The sequence below is a fragment of the Ambystoma mexicanum genome, chromosome 11, assembly GCF_040938575.1.
Source record: "Ambystoma mexicanum isolate Mex_15411 chromosome 11, UKY_AmexF1_1, whole genome shotgun sequence".
Classification (NCBI taxonomy): domain Eukaryota; kingdom Metazoa; phylum Chordata; class Amphibia; order Caudata; family Ambystomatidae; genus Ambystoma; species Ambystoma mexicanum.
The window spans coordinates 804,412,842-804,426,675 of record NC_090934.1 but is presented as its reverse complement, the minus strand read 5'-3'; the positions used below and the strand labels follow the sequence as shown (position 1 = coordinate 804,426,675).

At 49.7% G+C, this 13,834-nt stretch overlaps 1 protein-coding gene and 1 pseudogene across 1 annotated transcript in view; one reads left to right on the top strand and one right to left on the bottom strand.

Annotated features, from left to right (window-relative positions):
- The window catches only part of INSC (INSC spindle orientation adaptor protein), a 1,941,980-nt gene that overhangs the window by 1,693,775 nt on the left and 234,371 nt on the right, over positions 1-13,834 (bottom strand). The gene's annotated exons all lie outside the window — the stretch shown is intronic.
- LOC138505044 (bax inhibitor 1-like) overlaps positions 1-13,834 on the top strand; it is a 156,857-nt pseudogene that overhangs the window by 48,326 nt on the left and 94,697 nt on the right.

Here is a 13,834-nt window from a genome sequence, read left to right as displayed (position 1 = left end):
GATATGGCTGCCTGAGTGCACAGTCTCTCATACATTCAATGCGGTATGGGAACAATACATGGAGTCCCATTTGCTGCTCTTCTCCTGCTGCTCCAGAATGACGGTGGTGGGGAACTAGTGAGAAAGCATCTACCTGCTCCTCTATGGTGTTTACACATTTTGGATAAGTTTGCACATGTCTGTAAGAAAAGGTTTTATACCTATGTATACTTTCTATCCACTACTTTAAAGCTTCAATACTAATTTTGATAACAAAGATTCAAAAGGTAGTAGATAAAAGTTTGCAAGAGGTTTACATGAGCATTGTGAACAAGTATGAATATTACGTTATCCAATGTCGTAGACATTTGTAATAACTGCTAAACTATAATTTTCATCCACTAGTTTTGAATGATTGTTGCCAGAGATAATATGCATAAACATACCATCTGCTCGCAACTTTAATTCTGGGAAGAAATTCATCAATCTATGGATACAGAAGAGGCCTAGGTGGTGTGTTGATTGCCACAAAAACTGTTTTTAGAGCTTACACACTTTATTAATGACATTAATCAGCCCTACATTTCTCACAGCACACCTACATTACAATTGAAAGTTCTGATAGGGTACAACATATCTGCATTTTGTCTGAATATTTGTGTTTTAAGACATTTCAACTATTGGTTCACATTAGGGTGACATGACTAATATCATGCCCCCGATATACACTTTAACCCCACAATTCTGAGTAAGAAAACCGTAAAGTAATTTTTCAAAACTCAAAATGTATTTAAAGAGTTAAGTCCATCTAAACGAAAGGTGGTCTTCAGCTCTATACGAAGGAAATTACTACAATGTTGTAAGTACTGGTCAGTAAAACAAAACAATTCTACCTGCTTACGTTGATCTAGTTAATATCAATTCACACACACATTCATTTCCATAATCTACACTCTGAAAGATGCTAGGTATTGGTCCTATTCACAAAATCATTTCAACAAGAGACACAATATTACAGTTTCATTTTATCAAGATACTGGGCCTCATTCCGAGTATGGCGTTAAGGGATAGCGGCCACCTGTAACGAGACTGGTGGCGGTAATCCCTTACCGCCATACTCCGAGTTCCCTTTGCGCCCTCATCCTTAACGCCTGCTTTGAGCAGGTGTTAAAGTCGAGGGCGCAAAGGGGCCTCCGAGCCAATAACAGTGACCGTAATGAACGGTCACCGTTATTTGCATCTTCCCCATTCCCATTGAGCCCTATGGGGGCTCATTTGGGAATGGGGAAGTGCCTTGGTGAATGGGGAATTACCGCCCCGCCGACCTTGGAATGGGGCGGTAATTCCGCCATCCACCAAGGCGCTGCCGGTCCGGGTACGGCATCAACCAAGGCGTTAATAGCGCCATTGGTTAGCGCCGTACTCGGAATGAGGCCCACTGTCTTCATGTTCCCGAATGACACCAACCATTTATAGAATGAGAGTACATTCTCTACATCAAATGAAATGTAGAGAATGTATAAATGTGTATGCAATCTGCTCTGAATATATGTTTGCAGCTTTCAGTCTATGAGGGTGTGTGCAATCTTCAATCTACATATAGGTGCACAGCTTTCAATTAAAATATAGGTGCAACCTTCAATGTATATATGTGTCTATAGATTCCAATATATATGTGTTGGTGTGTGCAGCTATCAATCTGCGTCCGTATGTGTGTAACTTTTAATCTATTCCTATTTATTTGCCTTCCGATTTTCAAGTTTTGGCTGGAAATGTAATATTATCCAGTAAAAGGTACCATCTTATTTATTATTATTTATTTATTTGTATTTATTTATTTGTATAGCGCACAAAACCCAGAGATATCTAGGCTCTTAAACTTAAGAAATTGGTTACAGTGCTTCAGGTTACAGAAAGGAAGCGCATGAGGTGATTTCATCATCGAGGAACGTACAGAGGTAATACATCAAACGCAAAGAGCAAGGGAGAAGTACAGGGTGAGCACATTCATGGAGCCTAACCCCGTGTTGCAGGGCGGCAGCAGCACACAAATGCAATAGTCAGTTATGGGGGCAAATATATGGAGCCTAACCTCATGTTGCAGGGCGGCAGCAGCACACAAATGCAATTGTCAGTTCAGGTGGCAAATACATGGAGCCTAACCCCATGTTGCAGGGTGGCAGCAGCACACAATTGCAATAGTCAATTCGAAGAGTAAAATCACCTCACTTGCTTTCAGTTTCAAACAGATGACGCAGGGCAATTTCTTTGATTATGATCCACAAGTACATCTCCTGATAACAATATTAGAACTATGGCAGTGTGGTGAAATCCCTAAATTGTTCCTTTATTTTTATACAAAATATTCTGAGCTGGGTTGAATTCTTTTGGACATGGAGAACACACTCTTTTCAAATGTGTACAGTTCCCATTTCCCTGTGTATTTTCCTACATGCCTTCATATACTGATGAGGCAATAGTTGAATCAATACACAATTTCCATTTTTGCACTTCTAGATGTAGAAAGTTCCAATGTACTTCCAGTACAGTTCTCAGCATGTCCTTAGCATTGACAACCCAGTCTCTTGATTCCATTAAAGGCCTTGAAAATAGTTGCTATTTGACTCACACATAGTTATTTGCACCTCACATTTTACTGGGGCACCCTTTTCATCATTGCAGCGACTAGATGAACAATTCACCAGCAGACAAGATTTTGTCAATGGTGTCTCACTCGCTCTTTCAGAAAAGATTTCTGTTGTCAGTTCACTTTCGGATAACTGTGCTCCATTTTCTTCCACAAATTGATCATTGATGTTAGGCTTTGTATAATTAAGGATTGTTTAAAGTGACATTGCCATGCTTCCACACCTGCATTTAGGGAGCTGCAGGTGCAGAATATGAGCAGCTCTCTGCCTCTCTCATTTAGCATCTACTGATTTTCATCCATCAACCCAGTTCTTTTATAAATTACAAACATTATTAAAAAAAGTTAACGTATGTGTTAAGTGGAAATTCCGCCAACAAAGGTTTACAAAAAACATACGTTTTGTTACACAGAATGTTCACTGGATTTTGAATTTTAAGTATGCATTCAGTTTGAAATGGTTTACAAAAATCAAAGTTTTGGTAAACAGACTTCACTGGATGTTGCATTACAGTATACAGAAGGTTTGCAAAATGTTTTGTGAACAACGGCAGTGGGGTGAAGTGCAGCAAATTAAGTGTGGGTCCCCTTAATTGGCATTTGATGATATCACACGATAATGATTAAAAAATGAAATATATATATATAAATAACCTGAGAGGAAACTTTCCAATAACTACACTAGCAAAGTATAAAAGGTGGCCACCTTTTAAGCCCAACAATGTATAATGAACTATTCCAAAGAAAACAAAATCCAAACATGAGACGTGCACTTTAATGGCACTTTTATGTGTGCATGTGGGTAAGCGTCTGCACTTGAAACATGACCACCTGGTGTGAAAACCTAGTAGCTGAACACTTGAGCAAGCAAACTTTCTTTTAATTCAGGCCTCAAAAACACACAACAGGTGTTGTGTCCACCTTTGGCTTGGTAAATATAAACAGGTGGAAATAAGTGCTGGTTGAAGGCACAGATTTTAGGCAACTAGCTGCTGCTTTGCGTGTGGTTTCAAAATAAAAATGCCCCTTTGTAGTTCTTAACACGTTAATAATACCTTGTCCCCAATAATGGTCTCTTAAATAAGCCATCACTTGTAAATCGCACCCACTTTAAACGCTCTGCTTTAAGAAAGAAAGGGATCATCAGTGCTTAGGAGGCCTTCAGCGCTATTTGGGCCGCTTGGAGGGTGGCATTTGTTTCTCCAACGTCGCTGCTGGATGTTGAACCCAGAAGAAACAAAAGGGAGCAAAACCTCGAGGGAGAACAGCCTCTTTTGCAAAAGATAAGCTTCCCCTTCACACCCTGCATGCTGCAGCGTGTGTCACCTGTGCGCTCAGAGTGGACACTGCAGTAGACTCTGAGCACACGGCCCACGGTGCAGCCTGCAAGAAGAGGGATTCAACTGAACCCTTGACGTGGGGCCCTATGAACGCGGGGCCAAGTGCAGCTGCATATGCGGCACACGCCTAACATCGGCCCTGAACAACGTAACCCTAATGTATCCTAACCTCTGGAACTTGAGGTCCAAATGGATGTGGCTAACTAGATGGTTTGCTCAGGTGTAAACTACATTTAAATCAAATGTTTACAGAAAAGTGTGTGTGTGTGTGTATACACCTTTTCAAACGTATTGTTTCCAATGATTTACATACAGTTATATTAGCAAACTGTGATTTTCATGCAATGTTTGGTCGCTGCTGTTTCTGCTGTGTTGGTGATGTGGAGGACAGAAAAAGAACAGAATAACTGACAGACAAAAATCTTATGGCGCCCACAAGTTTTACAAGCCATAAAAATTCTGAGGTATCTTGTAGCCACATGCAAACAATTGCAAGGATCTTATCTCACAAGATGAAATGCTCTAATAAGAGAGATGTGTCTGCATCCTCTTTTTCCTTGCCGTCTTCCTCCTCCTCCACTGATTAAGACAAGAGTCAGACAGATAAAGTACGTATGTCTCAATGAAGGTCGGCAGGCTGACAGTCGCGTGGTCCCTCTTATCATGGGAGCGCTATGCTGAGATCCTTGCAGGCGTAGCGCGGTCAGCGAAGTGTTCCGCTTATCACAGGAGTGCTGCGCTAACATGGGTGTTACTGGGGGAGTCACGCAGCTCGCCCTCTCATCAGCCAATTTCCGGGCTTTCATGTTCAGTGAGCCATACTCGCTCATATGACCAGAATTCGAGACTGGAGGAGGGCAATGTCACCCCCCAAGTTAGAATCAAGCTTAAAGTATAGTGAAGTACTGAAGAGACATGGGGCCTCATTACAAGTTTACCGGTCCGGTAACTACGGTACCGGTAAACTTGCCGGTACTGTAGTTACCAGACTGGCAAACTACGAGTTCTGCTCGCGGGTGCCTTTTCACCAGCCAGATCTGACCTGGCGGGCGCAATGGCACCCGCGAGAAGAGCATGTCGGATGCACCGGCACCATTTTGAATGGTGCCGGTGCATCCGACCTCCCCATTCCCATTGAGCCCTATGGGGAATGGGGAGTAAAAGTTTCCGGCCCCTGGCAATGGGGAAATACAGGGTCCGGCAGGGTTGTAATGGCCCTGTATTTCCCCATTGCAAGGGGCCAGAAAAGTGTGCAAGTTTGGCAGCAGCCTGACGTTTTTACCAGTAGGGCTACTGCCAAACCTGTAATGAGGCCCATTGGACGTACAGCATTCAATCTTTGTAAATGTACTTTGTACTAATCACATTGTGCATCAGCAGGGTTAACTGGGGCATACAATTATATCGGGCACCAATGAAAAAGTGGCCCACAGTTGCAAAAGGGAATTCATTCCTTTTGTGACAGACTGTCTGAGTGGTACTTATGAAACTGACCTAAATGGGGCAAAAAAGTGGCCCACTTTGACCCACAAAACTGTCCCTCACTATAATTTTCTGGTTCGAGCATTGCCCTACTGTCCTATAGGCCAATCCGATCCTGTACATCAGCCAGTGCACTCAACAGCGCTGGTCTTTTAGGGCGCTAGGAGTGGTGACCCGCCTGTTTTTTAGGTTAAAATGTGTCCTTACTACATTAAAAGGGAAGCCAATAGATATGCTACCTTTTCCCCCAAAAAATCAGTTGTGCCTGCGCAACGATTATGGCACCACATTTGTTACTAGTGCGGTTGATGGGATGGTGTAGACAAAAGTGTATACTTTTAAACTTTCGTCTACAACATGTCATCAACCTCTCTAGCCGAGAAGCCCGTCTGTAAATTGCAGTGCTTTAATTTGTCTTGTGTGTGAGCCTCGCCTTGCCTACAAAGAAAAATGCATGTGTTCTACCAAACATTGCTTTAAAGATTACAGCAATGTTTGGTAGATCTCATGCATCTGTGTTTGTAGCAGGGCTCAAGTGAAGGGTTTACACGCAGGAGGACGAAGTCCCCCCACTTTATTCAGAGGGTGGTCTCAGTCCCCTCCGGCTAAAAGAGAAACATTAGATGTCCTCTTCGAATTTATGAATTAAAGCAGACCTTGGGGATCAAACCATCAGGTTTGCAGGCCGGACACTTCACCACTGCACTATATAACCTGAACAAAATTAACAAACAACTAAAGGTGAAATGTCCAATTTCGGTACTGCAAGTCCAAGGGAAGACATTTGTAATGGTTCATAGAGTGAACATGCACACATTTTAACGTTTTCGAAAACACTATTAGAAGAAAATATCCTCTCTTGGATTTGTGTGTGTGTTGATCTTATGAAAGGCAAATGCCATTCGTCCTGTGCAATTTAGGTGTTTATGCAAAGCCAATTTAATGAAATTAGCATATTTACCCTTGATATGCTAATTTATGGTGACATCATATCCCATTGCATTTGAGGATGAGTCCCCCCCACTTAAATTATTAGGACTTGACCCCTGGTTTGTAGACGTGGCGAAGCTCGTACACAGGACTGATGTGTATGATATTTTAGGAGGGGCACAGCAAAACCCCACATTAATAGGGCTGATCAGGCTTCTGGTACGATTTTTCCATAGAGACTCCCTGGGCCTCATTACACGGTAGGCGGTAAGGGTTAACGGTCACCGGTAAGGGTACCGGTCACCGTTAACCCTTACCGCATTATTACGAGGTCCCTTTGCGGGTTGGTACTTTAACGCCTGCTTCTAGCAGGCGTTAAAAAACGAACCCGCCAAGGGACCTTGGTGCTAATTACGGCACCGCAATTTGCGGTACCGTAATTAGCGCCTTCCCCATTCCCATTATGCCCTATGGGGGCAAAAATGGGAATGGGGAAGGGCCTTGGTGAATGGGGAATTACCGCCCCCGCTCACCTTGGAGTAGGGCGGGAATTCCGCCATCCACCAAGGCGGACACGGTAAAATACCGGCGGCAACCATGGCGCTAATAGCTCCATGGTTACCGCCTACCGTGTAATGAGGCCCCTTATCTTCACTAAGCCTTGCTGTGTTGATATTGTCGTCTTTAAGAGCTGGTATGGGCACCACAGACTTGATTGCTGCCGCTGTGTATTTCTGTCACGCTTTGAAATGTTTGTTTTCAAAGCTGATGTGCTGTTTTCACTTCTACTCTGCTGCGAGAACAGTGTCATTCTACTGCCATGGGCGTAATTATCGAGGTCACAGGGGGTTTTGTCCCCCACAACTTCTGTGGCATGCCTTTTTGTCCCCCCCAACCTTTGGAGGGAGAGCAGGGGGGCCGCAATGATCAATTATGTAATTGGACAGTGCAAGCCCGGCTGGGGTGCTCAGTAAGGCTTGCGCTGTCTTATTACATAGGGCAGAGATGCCTGGCAGCCGTGCTGCAACATATTCAGGACTGGGATGCCCTGCGTGGCTCAGTCCCTCACCCTGGCTGGCCTGACTCAAAGTCAGCAGCCAGGGTGCTGAACTGGGTGTTGCAGGGGCTGCCGCCATTGCTGTCACGCAAGTAGCAGCACTTCCCGTGGCCAGAGGCACAGAGCATCGCTTTCCGGCTTTGTGTTCGTGCGACACACAGACAGGAACTAGGAAGCTCATTCAGCTTCCTTGTTTCTGTCTGGAGGCGCGAGAGTGCGAAGAGGTTAGGTCGGTGTAACATGAGAAGTAGCCCGGGCGGCTTTACAAAAATAAAAAATAGCAGGCCGATTCATGGAATTAAAAAAACGGCAGACGCGTGCGAAAACATGCGATTCGCAGTGAAATAGCGAAAATCGCAGTGCAAGTGCGATTATCGCACAGAAAACATCGTACATCAATTCATGGAAGTCCGTGCACGCGTAAAATGTGGGATGTGCGCAGAAAAGTGCCCGGCGCACGCTGGCGCACGCTGGCGCACGCTGGCGCACAGGTCATCGAACGGCGTGCGATAAGGCCACAGCGAATTCGCACATAGCGTGGCGCACATAACAAAAGTAGGCGTAACACGGGGCATCAAACGCAGAATGGGGAACAACTCGTGAAAATGTGGGCATCACGGGGGAAGTACAGGAGGCAAGTGCGCAGAACGCCCACACGCTCGCCTACAACACGTATTCATGGAATCAAATAGGGAAAAACAGCGCACGGCCAAAGACGCGCACAGGCCCATACATGTCCGCCACACGACAGCAGGCGGTAGCGTCCCTGCGCTGGAAAAAAATGTGCGCCAAAGTTCTACACGCGCGAGAAGGCCCACAAGCGATTGGGCCTGGGGGAGCGTGTGCGTGTATTTCAGGGGTGTGCGAGAAGTTCCACACGCGATTGACCTGGGCGCGTGTATTTCAGAGGTGCGCGAGAAGTTCCACATGTGATTGGCCTGGGCGCGTGTATTTCAGAGGTGCGCGAGAAGTTCCACATGCGATCGGGCCTGTGGGAGCGTGTGCGTGTATTCCAGAGGTGCGTGAGAAGTTTCTCACACGCGATTGGCCTGGGCGCGTGTATTTCAGGGGTGCGCGAGAAGTTCCACACGCGATTGACCTGGGCGCGTGTATTTCAGAGGTGTGCGAGAAGTTCCACACGCGATTGGCCTGGGCGCGTGTATTTCAGAGGTGAGCGAGAAGTTCCACACGCGATTGGCCTGGGCGCGTGTATTTCAGGGGTGCGCGAGAAGTTTCACACTCGATTGGCCTGGGCGCGTGTATTTCAGAGGTGCGCAAGAAGTTCCACACGCGATCGGGCCTGGGGAAGCGTGTGTGTGTATTTCAGAGGTGCGCGAGAAGTTCCACACGCGATTGGCCTGGGCGCGTGTATCTCAGGGGTGCGCGAGAAGTTCCACACGCGATTGGCCTGGGCGTGTGTATTTCAGGGGCACGCGGGTGGTTTTACAAGCAATCAGGCCTGGGGGAGCGGGGTACGTGTATTTCTGTGGCTCACGGGTGGTTTCACACGCGATCGGGCCTGGGGGAGCAGGGTACTACTCACCATCTGCCTTGCGTGTAGAAGAACGCGTAGCCAACACCCACACGCTGTGAAGTGATAGCGTGTGAACCCCAACGCCTGCAAAACACACGCACCGCACCCCACGAAAAGCAACACCCGTGCGGGATACGTCACAGATGCGCATGCGCGCTAAGGGCCTTTGGTCCAATGGAATCGCATATGCGTGCTGACGCGCTTACGCTCTAAGGGCCTTTCCTTGAATTACACGCTGACGTGCAGAATTTTCACGTGCCAAATCACTCCGTATCAAGCTGGCCACGCGTAAGCACACGGAAGACCACGATCCTGCCCAGAAGGCCGAACTACTACCCCCCAGAGCCCCGAGCACGCTCCCACCTGCCATCTGCTGCTGCCTGACTGCCTGCTGCCCACGTGCCCTGCCATTTGCTGCCTGCACATCAGCCAGGGGTGCTGTTGCTGTGACCACCCCTGCTGGAACCGAAGACTCCCGACTGGGATTCCATCGCTCCACAGCCCAGCCCCAGGACCCAGTTGCCCACCCACTCCTGCCTCTGGGGTTGTCATGTCGGCACTGCAACATCTGGCACCACTGACAACCCCCGGCCAGAGAGGCAGAGGGGCACCAGCTTCAGTGCCACCGAAGTTGGTGTCCTGGTGGAGCAAGTCCTGGGGCAGTATGATGCCCTCTTCGGAAGTTCTCGCGCCGACAAGGAAGGACGGACTCGGATCTGGACTGACATCGTGACTGCCATCAACGCGGAGGGGGTTGCAGTCCGCAACTTCCAACATGTCAAGAAGCGCTGGGAGGACTTCAGGTCCAGGACCCTGAACAAGGCCCGGCGCCTCTTGAAGGCAGCGGATGCCAAGGGGCGCCGGGGCCACTTGTCAGAAGATCAGATGAGGGTCCTGGAACGCATATCCCCAGCGCTCCACGTCCAGGTCCTTGAGAGGCAGACCCGTCTGGAGTCGAGCGGTAAGTGTACATGCATCCTGATTGTGAGCTGTGCATGTGGTGATGTTTCAGTAGTGTGAAGGTTGCACATCTGTTTGTATGGGGTCGAGTATGGGTGGGGGTGTACAGGGCCGTGGGGCTAACACATGCAAGGGCTGTAATGTGTGAGACATGGATGGTGCTTGTGTGTGTAGGCTTGCATGCCAGATGCAGTTGTGTGGGCACACATGTTTGGATGAATGTGTATGTAAGTAGACATGTCCGTGATGTCACGCATGTATGTTGTTTTAAGCTGCATGTATCAGCACTGTGTACATGTGCATTTGTGTGTATTTGACAAGGGTGCAACAGTGATGCAACATGGATGCATGTGACAGCGGGATCTGGAAGCCTGATTGGCAGATGTGACATGGATGCCCATCTGTACACTGCGACACTTGGCAGAGGTGTACACATGCATGCAAGTGTGGTGGTGTGTGTACATGTGTGGTGCACTTCCTGTGTTGCATGTGATGTCTGGCTCAACTTTGCCTGCTCATGCTGTTGTATGGGTATGGATGGTGCTGGCAGTTGCGATATGGCTGTGGTATGGCTCATGTGTGCGAGTTGAAATGACATGTGTGTTGGGGATTGTGATGGCATGTCTGAGGTTTGCCAATGCCACTCATGTACAACTGTCATGTGTGTATGTGTCCATTGTACAGTGCCCTGATGCCTGTGTTTTATTTCTCCCTGTCTGCAGTGTCAACTGATGAAGAGGGCGGAGAAGGTGCTGTGGAGCACAGCGGCGGGGATCCCACCGCCAGCCGGAGACGCAAGGCCCGGCTCCCCTCCAATGTTGTCATCTCGTCGAGGAGTGAGGAGTCCGGTGCCGCGTCCCAGGCCGCAGCTGCCGAGGGGAGGTCCAAGAGGCGGAGGTTGGAGTTGGACTCCTCGGCAGCAGAAGGGGCAGCTGGGACCCCACAGGGCCCAACGGGGGAAGATGGCACGGAGTCATCCAGGTTGGTGGGGGGTTTGGTGGAGGAGGAGGCCGTGCAAGCAACAGACACGGGGTCTGGAGGTGGGGATCCCACTGGTGCTAGTGGTGCAGTGCAGGACCAGGGACAGGAGGCAGCACAGGCCGCCGCGGAGGTGCCTGTGTGCAATCCTGTCCCTGATCCTGTCCCTGCATCATCTTGCACCAGCAGGGATGCCTACGTCCAGACCCGTTTTCAGGCAGGGGATGAGCAAACGACAACTGGCCTTCCTCTGCCTGCGGACGTGGCTATCCGGGTCCGGGTTGAGCCTGTCCTGACTGGTGTGGCGTTGCGTCAACGGGCCATGCGAGGTGACCTGCAGTCTTTTCATGAGGAGACTGCACGTCATCTCGAATGGCTCGTTGACCACGTCAGCCTACTGGGACAGGTCACCCAGGCCGGATTCCTCCGTTTGATGGGGCTTGCTACGACCCCCTCCTCAACTGAACCCCCTACGCGCCAGTCGTCCTCCGTGCCATCTTCCCACCCATCAGTCACCTGGGTGCCCTGTGGAGCTGCCTCTGACGGTGCGGCCAGGCTGGTGGAGGAGGCATCCCTGCCACAGTCGGGAGTCGGACGTCCAGCAGGGGTGGCCACATCAACGACTGCACCCCAGCCGGCGGAGGATGTGCAGGCAGCAGGAGGCAGTGCACGGGCAGAGGCACAGCAGCAGCAGCAAAATGGTGGGAGCCATGAAGGCTCGGGGCCTTCAACATCGGAGGGGCAGGCATCGGCCGGAGGGCAGGAGGACCCAGGACAGAGAGTGTCTTCTGTGTGGCAGCGGTTGGGCCACGCCATAGATGCGGAGCGGCAGCGGTTGGAAGAGGCACGGCTCACAATGGACAGGGCGGAGAACTCCATGCGGAGGGCCCTGAGGCAGGCCGAGTGCCTCGAGGCAATCCGCAGGGGGTTGGAGGTGGACACGTCGACAGCCCTGCGGACCCTCGGGGCCATGGAGGAGGACCGCCTCCGGGACATTGAGCAGGAGTTCGATGATGCCCTGGGCCGGGACATCCAAAAGTGAGCCGTCAGACTAGCCCGCTGCCCTTGTACATAGTTATGTAGGTAGTGTTAGGTTTCCTTTGTTTTTTGATTTATTTTGGACCTTTTGGACATTGGCCACATTTTTGTATATAGTTTATTTTATTAGTTAGTGTTGTTAGATAGGTTTCATTTCTTTTGTTGGGATAATGGACCCTGGCTTGTTCGTCTGTACATAGTTCACTGTTGGATTTTATTTTTCTTTCACAATTTACCCATGGAGCAATGGCTTTCAATTATTATTTGCCATTGGATTTGCTTTGTAGACAGTGACTTTGGACACCATTACTTTGGATTATGATTTTTGGTTTTGCTTTTTTTCACGGACATGCTTCTTTTCATTTTTGTACATTCCCATTTCTGTTTCTTTATTTTTGAATCTATTTATGTTTCCTTTAATACATATTTTTTTATCGAACTTCAATGTGTAGTATCATCTCATTGGTTTCATGCATATCATGATATGGGTTTTGAGATTCACTGACACCCATTGGGTGTATGTGAGGGACATGTGTTTGTTTCGAAACTTGCAATTGGTGTTCTGTCATGTAATTGCCATTTCTGAGTGGGTGTGTGCAATACTCGGGTGGGTGTTTTGCATTTGGAGGCTGACCATAGGGACCAGGGATCTAGATTGTGATGACATGTTGGCTGGGGAACATGAGTTGGGGCCTGCTGGCAGGTGCCCCACAGTGCTGGGGGGTGGGGGTGGTGGGGAACATGAGTTGGACATGGGTGGGGGCCTGCTGGCAGGTGCCCCACAATGCTGGGGGGTGGGGGTGGTGGGGAACATGAGTTGGACATGGGTGGGGGCCTGCTGGCAGGTGCCCCACAGTGCTCGGGGGTGGGGGTGGTGGGGAACATGAGTTGGACATGGGTGGGGGCCTGCTGGCAGGTGCCCCACAGTGCTGGGGGGTGGGGGTGGTGGGGACATGAGTTGGACATGGGTGGGGGCCTGCTGGCAGGTGCCCCACAGTGCTGGTGGGTGGGGGTGGTGGGGACATGAGTGGGGGCCTGCTGGCAGGTGCCCCGCAATGCTGGGGGTGGGGGTGCAAGGGGACATGAGTTGGTGATCATTAGTGCAAGGAGACATGTGCCTTTGCTGGGGGCATGCCCATGTTGGGTGGGCTGCCTGCGGGACATGACCAGGGATGCAGGGTAGTCCCCTGTGGTGTGGGCTGCCTGCAGGGGCTGTGGAGGGTGTACAGGGAACACCTGGGAGGACCCACACTGCCAAATCACATGTAGGACTCCCCGGCACCCCTGAAATACACGTACCCTGCTGAAATCGCGTGTAAAACTTTGCGCACACCCCTGAAATACCCGCACGCAGCCCAATCGCGTGTGAAGCTTCCCGCGCACCCCTGAAACACCCGCACGCAGCCCAATCGCTTGTGAAACTTCCCGCGCACCCCTGAAATACACGCGCCCAGGGCAATTGCGTGTGGAACTTCTCGCGCACCTCTGAAATACACGCGCCCAGGCCAGTCGCGTGTGGAACTTCTCGCGCACCCCTGGAATACACGCACCCAGGCCATTCGCGTGTAATACTTCTCGTGCACCCCTGAAATACACGCACACGCTCCCCCAGGCCAGATCGCGTGTGAGACTTCTCGCGCACACGTGTTCCCGACACCCGTAATACGCGTTCCCCGCTTTGCATTTGCTGTTACCGGTAAACTGGTACAGGGTTGGCGCAGCCCTTTGCGATGGTTTTGCGATCTTGTTGGCTTTTCCTTGCGAGAGGGCATTCTTGGGGGCATAACTGGCACTGCTGCAGGGTCGCTGCGCCACTCTGCGCCACGTCTGCTTTTGGAGGCGAGAATCCATGAATACGCTGTGCGCGGAAATTGATTTTATCGCACGCG